Below are 5,550 nucleotides of genomic sequence, written 5' to 3' on the forward strand. Positions count from 1 at the left end.
CTGTTAGCACACCTCTTGCTGGTCATATGAAGTTGAGTAAAAAGATGTGTCCTACAGTTAGGGAGGAAAAAGAGAGAATGACCAAAGTTTCATATTCCTTCGTCGTCGGAAGTCTAATGTATGCAATGATATGCACTAGACCAGATATTGCTCACGCAGTTGGTGTTGTCAGCAGATTTCTCGACAACTCGGGAAAAGAGTATTCGGAAGCTGTGAAGTGGATACTCAGGTATATTAGAGAAAGCTCAGATGAATGCTTGTGTTTTGGAGCATCAGATCCAATCTTGAAGGGCTATACAGATGCTGATATGGCAGGGGACCTTGATAACAGAAAATCCACTACTGGATATTTGTTTACTTTTTCAGGGGGAGCTATATCATGATAGTCGAAGTTGCAGAAGTGTTTTGCACTATCTACAACTGAAGATGAGTATATTGTGGCTACTGAAGCAGGCAAGGAGATGATATGGCTCAAGCGATTTCTTCAAGAGCTTGGTTTGCATCAGATAGAGTATATTATCTATTGTGACAGCCAGAGTGCAATAGACTTGAGCAAGAACTCCATGTACCATGCAAGAACAAAACACATCGACGTCAGATATCATTGGATTTTTGAGAAAGTGGAGAGTGAATCATTTCACGTCAAAAAGATCCACACAAGTGAAAATCCTGCAAATATGCTGACCAAGACGATACCAAAAAACAAGTTCGAGTTATGCAAAGAACTTGTGGGTATGAGCTCTCTCTAAAGAAATTGGAGATACCTCTTTCTGCTAAATGGGACTGGAGGGGGAGATTTGTGGAGTCCATCCCATATTTGTTTGGTCAACTTTTGCTACTCAATTGCTACAAGTAATTGTAAAAAAAGAATAGTGATAAGAGTTGAAAATAAAAGATTTGGTGGTTGGTAAATTGGTAAGATTTGCAACCCTTTGGACTTTGCTACATTTGCCTATGTCATTAGTGACATAGGCATGGTTTTTCTCCTTCTATAAATAGAGCATTCTTGCTCATTTGTAGAACACACCAAGTTAGAGAGAAAAACAATTTTGAGAGCAAAGTGAGGTATTTCATAGACTATACAAGAAAAATAGTCTGTGAAGAAAATAGAGTGTGAGCGATATTTTAGTAAGGTGGAAATCAAAAGAGTGTTATTCTTTTTGAGTGTGTAGTAGTCACTTTGAGTATTGTAATCATGACTACACCATGTAAATTCCTTACTATAGTGATATCAGTTGCTCCTCTTTGCCCGTGGTTTTTTCCCTTATTTAAAAGGGTTTCCACGTAAAATTCTTGGTGTCATTATTTTCCCATTTTATTTCCATTAGTTTGACCATATATATTTTTGTGTTAGTCCGCGTTTTCCCAACAAAAAGAAGCTAAAGAGACTAATTAATCATTTAAAGTGAAAGTATTATATAAGGCCAAGAATAGTTTTCATTTCCCTCAAGTCCCCCTCTCCATTTTTATGGGCTCTAAAGAAGAGTATATCATTTCTCTGAGCAGTTTTTCTCAATCAATGTCAAAGTTAAAAGCTATTAAAATACGCTATGAACGTTGTTGGATTTGTCCAAGAATTTCAGCTATGAATGTTGTTGGATTCGTCAAAGAAATTTCTTTGTGCAGAGGAGCATTAGTTTTTTCAATTGAAGAATATACTCATGGCACTTATTATTTAATTTACTTGCTAGAGCTTAATATGTGCAGCACAACATTAATTTTGCGGTAAAAGATCTCTATATATTACTGGTTTTACACATATTTCATTAACGTAGCACATAATGTTTCACTTTCTCATTTAAATATTGTAGTTGTAAAAGTTAGTTATTCTACTTTATAAGATTATGTGGGTAGATTGATATACCTTTCATTTACTTTTTATCGAAAAGGAGATATTTCATAGAAGTTTGATTAATTAGTAATGTTGGTAATTGTTGATATTCCTATCAAATGAATGATGATTGGTGGAGCCTCTTTATGATTTTTTTTTAAGTTAACACAAGAAATTAAAGTAAAACTAGAGTATTAAATGATCTATCTTCAAGATATATATTTTATAAAGATAAATCATCTTCCTAATTAGAGTTGACTGAATTTAAATATTAAGTTACAAAGAATGATAACTTTGTACATCATGATTTCTATTTTATTTTTTTTGTTTAAGTAGATATCTATAATTTTATGATGATTGCTAATTTTGAGAAAAATAAAATGCTTATTTGTTTACCACATAAATTGCTCTATGCAGTACAAAACATCTCCAAAGTAGAGCAAGAAAAAATAAATAAATAATGATATTTGCAAATAGTTTTTGGATTTTGGATCTTACAATCAAAACACCATATAGGATACTTATCAATTTTAAGAACATGTAATTTGTATTTTCTATTTTATAAAACATAATATAACTTTAAAATATTGTTTCTATACGGTCTTCACAAACATATTTTTATTTATATGACCACACGCGCATTGCGCGTACCCAGAAACTAGTACGATATATATGCATTATTACGCCTACCTCGTAAAAATAGAGAAATTATTTACCGTAGACCTGTTCATATAGTACTTTACTACTACATTTTACTAGTACATAAGAGAAGATTATTGAGAGAAATAAGGAAAGATAATTTAACAATATAAAAAAAAAATTGCATCTTAGCACCGAATTTCACCTCTGAAATTGGACCAAAAAACCCAAAACAAAGCAAAAAAGTTTGATATTATAACATTTAATTAATTAAATGTTTTATAATTTTGTTTATGGTAACCCAACTTTATACAGCACCAATAACTTAACATGATATAGCACCAATTATTATCAGTCTACCATATTGACCACACGAGTCATATTTATGCCCCCACATAACTTGGAAAATTTATCTATTTAAAATGAGTGGTTTCAACACTTGGATATCATCACAACAACCAATAAAAGACACATTTTTTTTGTTTCATTGAAACAATAATTTAGTTCCATTAATGCTGATATCTTTTTCCTTTTCCCATTTAAAAAAGCTTCAAAAGAAAAGCCTGATATACACATGTTACTAGTAATACCATTTTCCTACTACTAATATTTTTACATATGGAGAAAGCTTTGAGATCTTTTCTCTTAACCCTACTCTTGTTGCTTCACTATGTTATGCCTAGTTCAGCCATGACTCCTACCAACGTTTCTATGGATCAATTAACTCTTCTCTTTTTGAAATCTCAAATTATTTCCGACCCTTTTCATTACTTGGATGAAAGTTGGTCTCCTACTACTTATGTCTGTAGTTGGGTAGGAGTCACTTATGAGTAGGGTGGCAGAATGAGTAATTTATATGGGTATCCACTCATATTTACCCACTTTAAAATGGGTTGGATATCCAACTCATTTTAAAATGGGTAAAAACGAATAATACCCATATTATCCATTTAAAAATGGATAGTTAAATGGATAAAATGGTATTCACCATGTACGAGGATCCCCGCTAAGCATCCATGGCTGAATGGTTAAAGCGCCCAACTCATAATTGGCGAATTCGTAGGTTCAATTCCTACTGGATGCACGCCAATGGGACCCTCCAATAAGTCTATTGGAATTGGCTCTGTATCAATGGAATCTCATCATCCATACATAACGAATTGATGTGGTATATTCATATCATAATATATGAACAGTAAGAACTAGCATTCTTATTGAGACTATAACTCATAGGGAAGAAAATAGATTTATGGATGGAATCAAATATGCAGTATTTACAAACAAAAGTATTCGGTTATTGGGGAAAAATCAATATACTTCTAATGTCGAATCAGGATCAACTAGGACAGAAATAAAGCATTGGGTCGAACTCTTCTTTGGTGTCAAGGTAATAGCTATGAATAGTCATCGACTTCCGGGAAAGAGTAGAAGAATGGTAAAAATGTTCATTCATAAAAAAAGAAAAGTGGTAAGGGGTGGGGTAGGTTATAAGTTAGTATTCTAGTTCAACTAGTTTGTTTTAGCCTAATTTGACTAGGAATAGGGAGGTTGGAGTTCAAATCTTTCTTAAAACTTTTCTCTTTTTCTCTGCGAACTCGAGTACGTTGAGGAATGACTACTTCGTTCACAGCGCGAACCAACGAGCCAAAAAGTTGGCTTGTTCAAGGAGTGTCATTATTAATATTTATAATTCTGTCTTTGTTTTTTCATAGTTATATATAGACATAATACATAAATATGCCCTTTAACTTTACCTCATTTTATATTTATGTCCTCCAACTTTGAGTGTGCACAAGTAGACACTTAAATTTGTATAAAATTGAACAAATAGACACACATGTCCTATATGGCATCCTACATGACAATTTGCGTCCTACGTGGTGTCATATGTGTATTGTGCCACAAGGACTAATATGTCTACTTGTTCAACTTTATACAAGTTTAAGTGTCTATTTGTTCACACCCAAAGTTTGAGGGTATAAATGTGAAATGAGGCCAAATTAAAGGGCATATATATGTATTATGCCTTATATATATATATAGATTTCAACGAAGTAGTGTGTCCGCCCCTGCAATAGAGAACCAGAACAAAACGAACAGGAGGAGGAGAAAGAGTTCGAGAAGAGAAGGAATAATGTAGGAGAATGGGTAAAATAAAATGGATCAATATTATATTTTTAGCGGGGTGGATAAATGAGGCGGGTCATTAAACAGTTTAAATGGATATTTTTTAAGTTTTTAAATAAAATATTTATATCAGCAAATTTTAATTAAAATATCAATTTAATAGATTGAATAACTTTCTGAGAGAAGATTGAATAATTGAGTGACTTTTGAGTTAAAATTCAAAGTTAAGTGACTTTCTGAGAAAAGACTCAATAGTTGAGTTATTTTTGAGTTAAAATTCAAAATTGAGTGACTTTTTGAGAGAATAATATATAGTTGAGTGACCATATGAGATATTAACCCGTGAATTAACTATGGTAGTTAAACAGTCAACAACAATTATTGCTTTATCGTTTCATTTCCTATTGGCTAATTGACTGATGATCTAATCTGTGAATTATGTATAAACTATGGTAGTTAAACACTAAACAACAATTATTGCTTTACTAATAGTGGTAACAACTTCCTTAGTACCAAAATAACAATATCTAAGGTGTTTTGTTTCGTACTAGTGGGTACCAATGATACCTTGGGCTGAATTTTGGAACAACACTGAAAGAAAAACTTTTCTTCTGTAAACTATCATTGAAGACAAATTAATATTTATACAAGAGGTTCCTTGAGGAGTCATGTCTCCAGCTATCATTACTAAACTACACAAAACGGAACAATCCTTCTAATTTGCTATCCTAGCTAGTTAGAGTCAATGTATATTTATCCTTTACAAACATCGCCTTTCATTTGTCTGCCAGAGTGACACCTTTTCAGGTATTGTATGGGCGTCAGCCTCCTATTATTTCTCGTTATGTGTTGGGCAGTGCTGCAGATGATTTTGTCGAGAAGTACATGCTGAAGAGATGTGATGTTTTGGTGCTACTTAAGTAAGAACAAGGCTCAAGGGTGGTCAATTGAAT

The 5,550-nt window shown here is 32.8% G+C and overlaps 1 non-coding gene across 1 annotated transcript; it reads left to right on the forward strand.

Annotated features, from left to right (window-relative positions):
* Nucleotides 1-3,480: 3,480 nt before the first annotated feature.
* Nucleotides 3,481-3,554, forward strand: TRNAM-CAU (transfer RNA methionine (anticodon CAU)). Its single transcript has one exon. It is a non-coding gene; the product is annotated as a tRNA-Met (tRNA).
* Nucleotides 3,555-5,550: the final 1,996 nt, after the last annotated feature.

Source organism: Solanum tuberosum, unplaced genomic scaffold (genome assembly GCF_000226075.1).
Source record: "Solanum tuberosum cultivar DM 1-3 516 R44 unplaced genomic scaffold, SolTub_3.0 scf00814, whole genome shotgun sequence".
Classification (NCBI taxonomy): Eukaryota; Viridiplantae; Streptophyta; class Magnoliopsida; order Solanales; family Solanaceae; genus Solanum; species Solanum tuberosum.